Raw genomic sequence first — 9393 nt, forward strand, 5'->3', positions numbered from 1 at the left:
CGGAGGACTCGCCGGAGCTCCGGCGGGTTTTCCGTTGAGCCGAGGGCTGCGCCGCGCTGCGGTGTCCGTTAGGAGCGTCGGCCCGAGCGGCGAAGCCTGCCAGCCATCCTGGCCCGCCTCCCCTTCGGCTCCCACCGGGAAGGGCAGCCGGGCGAGGGCCGGCGACCTCGCCTCCCGCCGGGAACGTAGCGCCTGTCGGCTGGCATCCCGGCGGCGCCTGGCCCCGGGCTGGAAGAGAAAGTGAAATGAAGCGCCTTTCCCCAGGAACACCTACCGGTCCCCGGTCCAAGTGCAGCTGCCTCGCTCCTCCGGCGCCGCCGTCCCCGCCCTCCGGCCCTAGGCTCCGTTCTCTTGACAATGGCGCGTCCCCTTTAAGGACTAATCCGATCGGAACCGATCAGTAGTTAAACCTCCCTCCGACTCCGATTTTAACCGGATTTCTCTCCTTCTCTCCCCCAGAGCCCGACGGGCGCCCGGCGGTGCTGCGAGCTCTTCCCACCCCTTCCCTGCCCCGCCCACCCCCTCGCCCTCCTGATTGGCGAGAAGCTCTACAACAGGAACAGCGGGCCTGGGCCCCCACTGGCCGGGCCGGCCGCCGCTCAGGGCCGCCCCCACCCCCGGCCCGCCCCTCTCCCCGGGTTGGTCCTGCGCCTAATCACTCTCTGTCGGCTCCTGTAACGTTGCTCTGGAGAACTGACAGTCATGGCTCGCCCTCCCGCCCCCGGAAAGCGAACTTTATTTTTATTGGTAAAAGGACATCTTCCTGTACACCTGATTGGGCAGGGAAGGAGCTAGTCGGCACGCCCCTTGCCCATTACTGCTCTCCGGCACGGGCTTGGGAGGTTCAGCCGCAAAGTGCTCCCCACTTTCCACTTTTTCTCTCCTCCTAAACGCCTTTCCCTTTAAATGTTGATAGGGGTCGAGGACAGACTGGCAGCCTGATTTGAGGAAAGCTGGAAAGGGAAAAGAAAAAAATTCAAAATCTTCTCCAAATGAGTAATGTAGCCGGAGCTGGCGCTGGGATCCGGCGGAACCTCAATCTGTGGTTTAGTGAATGGAGCGGTTAGATGGAGTTGAAGGTACCTGGAAGCGTAGTACTAATTCCTCCTGAAATTCACTCGGGTTCTCAGTCGCTGTCCGCGCTGCTCGTGCCATTGATTCCGCGGGCGTTTCGCCACCCGGAAGACCTTTAATGAAGGTGCCTGCAAACCTGGATGGAGGCTCCTCGTTCGTCTCGCGATCGCTCGTTTAGAAAGTCATTTCAATCCTTTCCCTGGGAAGTTCTGTTTAAGTCACGTATTCTGTGTGGTCCTGGCGTTTGCACGAGAGTCACTTTTGAAGAAATTAAATGGGTAGTCCCTTCGTGCCAACCTCAAAGTGTAGAGCTTCCGTTCCGCTGTCGGAGGGACACCCCAGGTTGAACCCGAGTGGGCACCACAACGCGATTCCTTGAAGGACAGAGGCGCCTCTAAAGAGGAAACGCGGGTCCCTAAGTGAAAAAGGGAGTCTGGTACCAGAAGGTGGACCCTGGAGCAGAGTCACCCATTGAAAAGAGGAGAATTTACGCGGCAGCCTAACGGGGTCTGCGCTAGGATTTCCCGTTCCCACCGGAGCTGTAAGAACCATTAAAATTGAGTGCAGTTACTGCTCTAGCACCCATCCAACCATGTTATGGGGGAACGGTTACGTGTTTTCTCTTTGTCAGGGAACTTTGAGAGGTACATGTCCCCCATCCAGTGGCGCCAAGAAGATGTCAGTGTCAGCTGTGCCCCAAATCCCCAGAAGGGGAAATAAACATCAGTGGTCAACTTTTCTTCACGTTGAGGTGAAAAATTCGTGAGTATATCCATAAATAGCAAAAAGCAAGAGAGAAACAAAGTTGTAGGTGGTTCAGTGTCTCTAGTGGGGGCAAGAGAGAAGAACTAGCTCCGTTGCACTTAAATGGCCTTCCCAAATACACATACACCTCCTCGTAAGTGCCTATAACTGAACCCCTATTTTTAAGCCATTCTGACTAGAAATAAAGTACATACTGTATATGTAAAATTGCAGTCAAGATAAGCTAATACTTCAGGCTTTCTCTTCATTTACTGATTTCTCTGCTTCTAGATTTTAATATTCTACTTCAGAATATAAGAAGAATATTCAATATTCTAAAATGTAGTACAATCTGATGGAAATAAATACATCCAGTATTCCAGGCACGTACACACCTGCAGCTTTTTCAGAAATGTTCAGCAGGCTATTGGCCTGTTTTGTTGTAGGAGCAGCCTGGGCTTATAATTAGCCAAGGCAGTCGGCAGTAACTCTAGGCTCTCCTCCTTATATTGAACCAACTATATATAATTTATGGTATTTTTTCCTTTCAATATTTCACACTTTGACAAAAGAGGATCATTTATCACTATTTTAGCCCATGCAGCCAGCTTCCTGGTACTAATAATCCTAATGGTATTTCACAGCAAGGAAGAATTCAGAAAATAATGTAAACCTGGAGCTCACAATACAACGGTCATACTTAACAAAGGCAAGCAGTGTGACCTGGTTCTTTGTACCCTCCAGGATTCCCCAACAATAAAGAAAAAAATGACCAAATTACTTAGTCAGCACACTTATACTTCCCCTTTCCCACTACAAAGAACAAAAAAAATGTTTAGTGATATTCACCAAAAGAAGTTGTACTGCTACACGGTCAAGACATAGACCAATGGAACAGAATAGAGAGCCAAGAAAAAAACACTATATAGCTATGGCCAACTGATCTTCAACAGAGTACTAGAAAAAGGAAGCTCTATTCAATAAACGGCCTTGGGGAAAGTGGGTGGCCACATAGAGAAGAGTGAAACAGGACCCCCGTTGCTCACCATACTCAGACATTAATTCAAGATGGATAAAAGACTTAAATGAAATCCATGAAACCACAGACATTCTAGAAGAAAAAGTAGGAAAAAGTTTTCTAGACACTGACCTAGGGAAGAATTTATGACTAAGACCCCAAAGGCGAATACAGCAACAACAAAAGCAAACAGAACTTAAAAATCTTCTGCACATAATGTTTCTTCCATGCTTTCAGCCATCAACTATTGTATCCTCCACAATTATATAACTTATGTTGGAGGAGAGTTAAGCATTAAAGTAGAAAGCAGGAAAATTTTTCCCTAATTTTAGAGATTATATCCCTAAACACACAGACACACACACACCAGTGCTAAAAAATGTCATACATTTTAAGAGATGTTGTGGAAGTAAAATTGATCATTCCCCAAAGTGTATAAATTACAAGTAAGATGGATATGTGTAGCATGTCTAGGTATGCTTGACCAGCAACAGACCTTCAATTCAATTTTAAAATGCTATACATAGATAACATGCCCTTAAAATGTGTATACAGGTTCGGCACCCATAGCCCAGTGGTTATGGCGCCAGCCACAAACATCAAGGCTGGAGGGTTTGAAACTAGCCTGGTCTAGCTAAACAATGACAAATGCAACAAAAAATAGCAGGTACCTGTGGTCCCAGCTATTTGGCAGGTTGAGGCAAGAGAATCGCTTAAGCCCAAGAGTTTGAGGTTGCTGTGAGCTGTGATGCCACAGCACTCTACCAAGGGTGACATACTGAGACCATGTCTCAAAAAAAAAAGGCTCAGCACCTGTGGCTTAAGCCACTAAGGCGCTAGCCACATACACCTGAGCTGGTGGGTTTAAATCCAGCCCGGGCCCCCCAAACAACAACGATGGCTACAACAAATAAATAAATAAATAGCTGGGCATTGTGGCGGGCACCTGTAGTCCCAGCTACTTGGGAGATGGAGGCAGGAGCTTATGCCCAGGAGTTGGAGGTTGCTGTGAGCTGTGATGCCACAGAACTCTACCAGGGGGACAGCGTGAGGCTCTGTCTCAAAAACAAACAAACAAAAAATGTGTATACATTTTTTAGCACCCTCTGTGTATATAAACATACACACACACACACACACACCATAGAGTATACTTAGTCATAAAAGGTATGAAATAGTATCTTTTGCAGCAACCTGGACAGAACTGAAGACTATTAGCTGAAGTATCTCAGAAATAGGCAAAAAAAAAAAAAAAAAAAAAAAAGCCACATGTAATCACTAATAATTAGGAGCTAAATGATGGGCACACAGGAGCATAAAAAGACGTGAAGGGCGTTGGAAGCTAAAATGGGGGCTGAGGAATAAAAACTCACCTATTGGGTACAATAAACTCTATTCTGGTGACATACACACTGGAAGCCCTGACTTAAGCAGTATACAGGGTATCCTGGTTTAAAAAAAAAACTTAGTATTTTGAAATTAAATAAGTAGAATAATTAGTGTTACTGAACTCTGCCCCATTCTAACCCTGCAGTACTCTCCAGTTTGCATTTTCTCATTCAGAGAGACTTCCCTTCCTTAGTTTTCCATCTATAAGCCCAATCCTCATTCTTTAAAAAACTGTATTTCCCCAATGTGCTAATAGGACTGAAGCTTTTTATTTATTTTTTTGAGACAGAATCTCACTTTATCGCCCTTGGTAGAGTGTCATGGTGTCACAGCTCACAGCAACCTCCAACTCCTGGAGGTTAGGTGATTCTCTTGCCTCAGCCTCCCAAGTAGCTGGGACTACAGGCGCCTGCCACAATGCCTGGCTATTTTTTTTGTTGCAGTTTGGCTGGGTATGGATTTGAACCTGCCACCTTTTGTATATGGGGCCGGCGCCCTACTCACTGAGCCACAGGCGCTGTCCAACTGAAGCTTTTTAAATCCTGTGTACCTGTGTGTGTGTATTTGTTAAAATCTTTTCTAGGATGAAATTACCACTATTCTCCCTATTTCTATACAAACTTACCCCCTCAAAGAACTATGATAGTTTAGCAAGTAATTATTTTTCCTCAGAAAAATTATGTTACCATTTCTATTGAAAACTCTTTTTCAGTCATCTACATAGTAACTCTTGAGCACTGAGTTAAGAAAAGGGGAAAAAATGATGACTATTTCTCCATTTTTCCAGAGAATATAATGAATCACCGCCCATGAGGGGAACCGTTTTACCCTCGGTTTCCTTCAAAGCTCTCAGCTGGAGAACATCTATTAACCAGCAATTTTTCTATGGTAAAACTAAGAAAAATTCAATTACTAGAAGCTATTAATCAAAACATCTTCCCCTGTTCCCTTATTAAAACAAGAATGAGACAACATAAGAGAAAATAAAGACGTAATTTGATTTAATGAAGAAACTTCAGGAAATATTCTTTGGGTGTTCTGGAAGAGGTCCAAGGCTGCCACCGTCTATACTTACATGTGTCCCATTGTAGAATGAGAAGTGATGTTCACTGGGTATGTCACTGAATAAATGTTCAATCATCAGTAAAAAGTTCAATTGTGTCATATTCCATTTACTGAATGGAAAGTGATATTGATAAGTTTTTCAAAAGATTCCAATTCCTACCTTTTAAAATCCTTTAAAGATTTCTCTAGATACATACTAAATATAGTCCAAACATTTCAACAAAACCATACAAGTCTTCTTATAATCTGACTTCAGGCTCCTTCTCAAATTTCTTCTCTCACCACTCCCTCGTTTGACACTTGAAACGTTTCTCCTTATCAACTATCATGTTCTTTCAAGCCCCAGTGCCTTTAGACATGTGGTTTCCTTCATGTAGACTAATCTTCCCTTCCCTCACCTAAAGAACTCTCCTGTCCATCCACCAAATCCATGGCTAAAAGAAGCATTGCCTTCTTTCTGAGTGCACCCTCTTCCTTAATTAGTTTTTGTGCTGCTTTTCCACCACTTATACTATCCTGTTTATAGGTTTTACACTGAATACAGAACTTAAGTGTTTCTTTTTGTGTCTTTTGCATGAGTCTGGTTTGTTCTTTTTTTTTTTTTCTGAGACAGAGCCTCAAGCTGTCCCCCTGGGTTGAGTGCTGTGGCATCACAGCTCACAACAACCTCCAATTCCTGGGCTCAAGTGATTCTCCGCGTCTGCCTCCCAAATAGCTGGGACTATAGGTGTCCGCCACAACGCCCGGCTATTCTTTGGTTGCAGCCTTCATTGTTGTTTGGCGGGCCTGAGCTGGATTCCAGCCTGCCACCTTAGGTGTATGTGGCTGGTGCCTTAGCCACTTGAGCCACAGGCGCTGAGCTGAGTCTGGTTTGTTCTTAAAGATGCATCTTTGCATTGGCATCACTTAGCATGATGACTGGCAGAACTGAAGCGTTTTTGGTTGTTTTTTTTGTTTGTTTGTTTGTTTGTTTGTTTTTGAGACAGATTCTCACTCTGCCACCCTGGGTAGAGTGCCACGGAATTTTTTTTTTTTTTTGCATTTTTTGGCCAGGGCTGGGTTTGAACCCTCCACCTCCGGCATATGGGGCCAGCACCCTACTCCTTTGAGCCACAGGCGCTGCCCACAGAATCTTCATGCCTCCCAACAACCTCAAACTCTTGGGCTCAAGTGATCCTCTTGCCTCAGCCTCCTGAGCAGCTGGGACTACAGGTGCCTACCACCATGCCTGGCTAGTTTTTCTATTTTTGGTAGAGACAGTGTCTCCTCCTTGCTTAGGCTGGTCTCAAACTCCTGAGCTCAAGCAATCCAAACCCCTGGACTCCCAGAGTGCTAGGATTATAGGCCAGCCACCTTGCACAACTAGAACGGAAGGCTTTCAATAAATATGTAACAAATAAAGCTGAATGAGCAAGGCTAAAACAGAAAAGTTAACCTACAATGTGAAAATCTAAACCACAATACAATTCTATGAGCATTCTAATATTTTATTGTAACTGTATCTTATCAATTAGCCAATATCGCTATTTCCTAGAGTTTATTATTTCATGAACTGGTAAGATTTCGAGAGACTTTTTTAGAACTGGCATAGGCTTATCAACTTTTTGTATTTCAAAGTAAAGATATAATATAAAAATAAATATAAATAAATCATCTATCTATTCTCCTTTTTTCACAAAATGAGAATATTTTAAAACCCAAAATTGGGAAGGGCATAACAACAGAATGAAAGTTCTTCAATTGAGTAAATTTAACATTATTAAAAAACTCACACAGACCTCCAACTGTGTCCAGGATACTCTTTACACTTTAGGTTATAGTACTTGATCTGATTGTTCTTGTCACTTTATTTTTTCTTTTTTTGAGACAGAGTCTTACTATGTCACCCTTGATAGAGTGCTATGGCATCACAGCTCATAACAACCTCAAACTCTTAGATTTAAGCGATTCTGTTGCCTCAGCCTCCCAAGTAGCAGGGACTGCAGGCACCCACCACAACACCCAGCTATTTTTTTTTGTTGTAGCTGTCATGTTGTAGTTCGAATTCCGGCTGGATTTGAACCCACCAGCCCTGGTGTATATGGCCGGCGCCCTAACCACTGTGTTACAGACACCAAGCCTTATCACTATTTTAAAAGATGGTTTAGAAATTAGAATATTGGCTCGGCGCCTGTGGCTCAAGCGGCTAAGGCGCCAGCCACATACACCTAAGGTGGCGGGTTCAAATCCCCAGCCTGGGCCCGCCAAACAACAATGATGGCTGCAACCAAAAAATGGCCAGGCATTGTGGCGGGCGCCTGTAGTCCCAGCTACTTGGGAGGCTGAGGCAGGAGACTCGCTTGAGCCCAGGAGTTGGAGGTTGCTGTGAGCGTGATGCCATGGCACTCTACCCAGGGGGACAGCTTGAGGCTCCGTCTCAAAAAAAAAATAAATAAATAAATAAATTAGAATATTCCTGGCTCGGCGCCTATAGCTCAAGCAGCTAAGGTGCCAGCCACGTACTCCAGAGCTAGTGGGTTTGAATCCAGCCCGGGCCCGCCAAACAACAATGACAACTACAACCAAAAAATAGCCGGGCGTTGTGGTGGGCGCCTGTGGTGCCAGCTACTTGGAAGGCTGAGGCAAGAGACTCACTTATGCCCAGGAATTGGAGGTTGCTGTGAGCTGTGATACCACCGCATTCTACTCAGGGTGACAGCTTGAGGCTCTGTCTCAAAAAACAAAAAAAGAATATTCCTAAGATTTCTTATCCTATAATGTCCATAGGAAGAAAGAAATCTATTTGACTTTTTAAAATTCTTACTCGACTCATGAACAACCATTAGATAGTTTAATATCGACAGAGAAAGAAATTCATATTGCTTCTATAGGCCCTTGCAAAATGCTTCTTGAATTCATTTTTGTATCTACCATGCTTTATTCTGTCATATCTTTTTGAAAAGCTTACTGCTCTTTAAAAATCACTAGGGCAGCACCTGTGGCTCAGATGGTAGGGCGCTGGCCCCGTATACTGAGGGTAATGGGTTCAAACCCAGCCCTGGCCAAACTGCAACAAAAAAATAGCTGAGCGTTGTGGGGGGCACCTGTAGTGCCAGCTACTTGGGAGGCTAAGGCAAGAGAATCACCTAAGCGTGACGCCACAGCGCTCTACAGAGGGCAATAAAGTGAGACTCTGTCTCTAAAAAGAAAAAATATATATTATTATTTAGGCACAGGACACAGTGGCTCATACCTATGAGCTCAAACCTGGCACTTTGGGGAGGCTGAGATAGAATTGCTTGAGCCCAGGAGTTCAAGACCAGCCTGTGCAAGAGTGAGACCCCTGTCTCTACTAAAAATAGGAAAAATTAACCAGGCATTCTGGTGTGAGAGTAAGACTGTAGTCCCAGCTAGGCAGGAGCTGAAGCAGGAGGATTGCTTGAGCCCAGGAGTTTGTGGTTGCAGTGAGCTAGGCTGAGGCTGGGGGCTCTAGGCTGAGCAACAGAGTAAGATTCTATCTCTAAATAAATAAATACCATTATTTAGTCCTTAGAAAGTTCCCCTATTGTTTGTCAATAAGGCAAATAATGAAAATTTAAATTCTCTCTCTTTTTTTTTTTTGAGACAGAGTCTTAAGTTGTCACCCTCGGTAGAGTGCCATGGTGTCACAGCAATCTCAAACTCTTGGTCTTAAGCGATTCTCTTGCCTCAGCCTCCCGAGTAGCTGGGCCCTTAGGTGCCAGCCACAATGCCTGGCTATTTCTTTGTTTGTTTATTTAGCAAGCCTAGGAAGGGTTTGAACCCACCAGTCCCGGAGTACGTGGCCAGTGCCCTAACCACTGAGCAATGGACGCCCAGCCACAAATTCTTTTTTAAAAATATTTTTACCCATTTAGCATGTACATTTTCAGAGCTTCCAATGATGTAGGTTAAGTGCAAAATAGCTAACAAGAAATATCTTGGATCTGTCCTATACCGTGGAGTGATAATAATGATATGGCCATATTTATACATAGTCCAAACCAATCAAACATAAATTCTTTTTTATTTTATTTTACTTTATTTTGGCTGGGGCTGGGTTTGAACCTGCCACCTTCAGCATATGGAGCCAGCACCCCACCCTT

At 44.6% G+C, this 9393-nt stretch overlaps 1 protein-coding gene across 8 annotated transcripts in view; it reads right to left on the reverse strand.

Moving 5' to 3' along the window:
* Positions 1 to 510, reverse strand: part of FRYL (FRY like transcription coactivator) — a 260014-nt gene extending 259504 nt beyond the window's left edge. For all 8 annotated transcript variants that reach the window (XR_002774533.1, XM_023515972.1, XM_023515970.1 and 5 more), the window contains exon 1: positions 275 to 510. The gene's annotated coding sequence lies outside the window, so the exon portion shown is untranslated. The remainder of the gene's footprint in view (positions 1 to 274) is intronic.
* Positions 511 to 9393: the final 8883 nt, after the last annotated feature.

Source organism: Otolemur garnettii, unplaced genomic scaffold, assembly GCF_000181295.1.
Source record: "Otolemur garnettii isolate 467f Iridium unplaced genomic scaffold, OtoGar3 scaffold00083, whole genome shotgun sequence".
In the NCBI taxonomy this organism is placed as follows: Eukaryota; Metazoa; Chordata; class Mammalia; order Primates; family Galagidae; genus Otolemur; species Otolemur garnettii.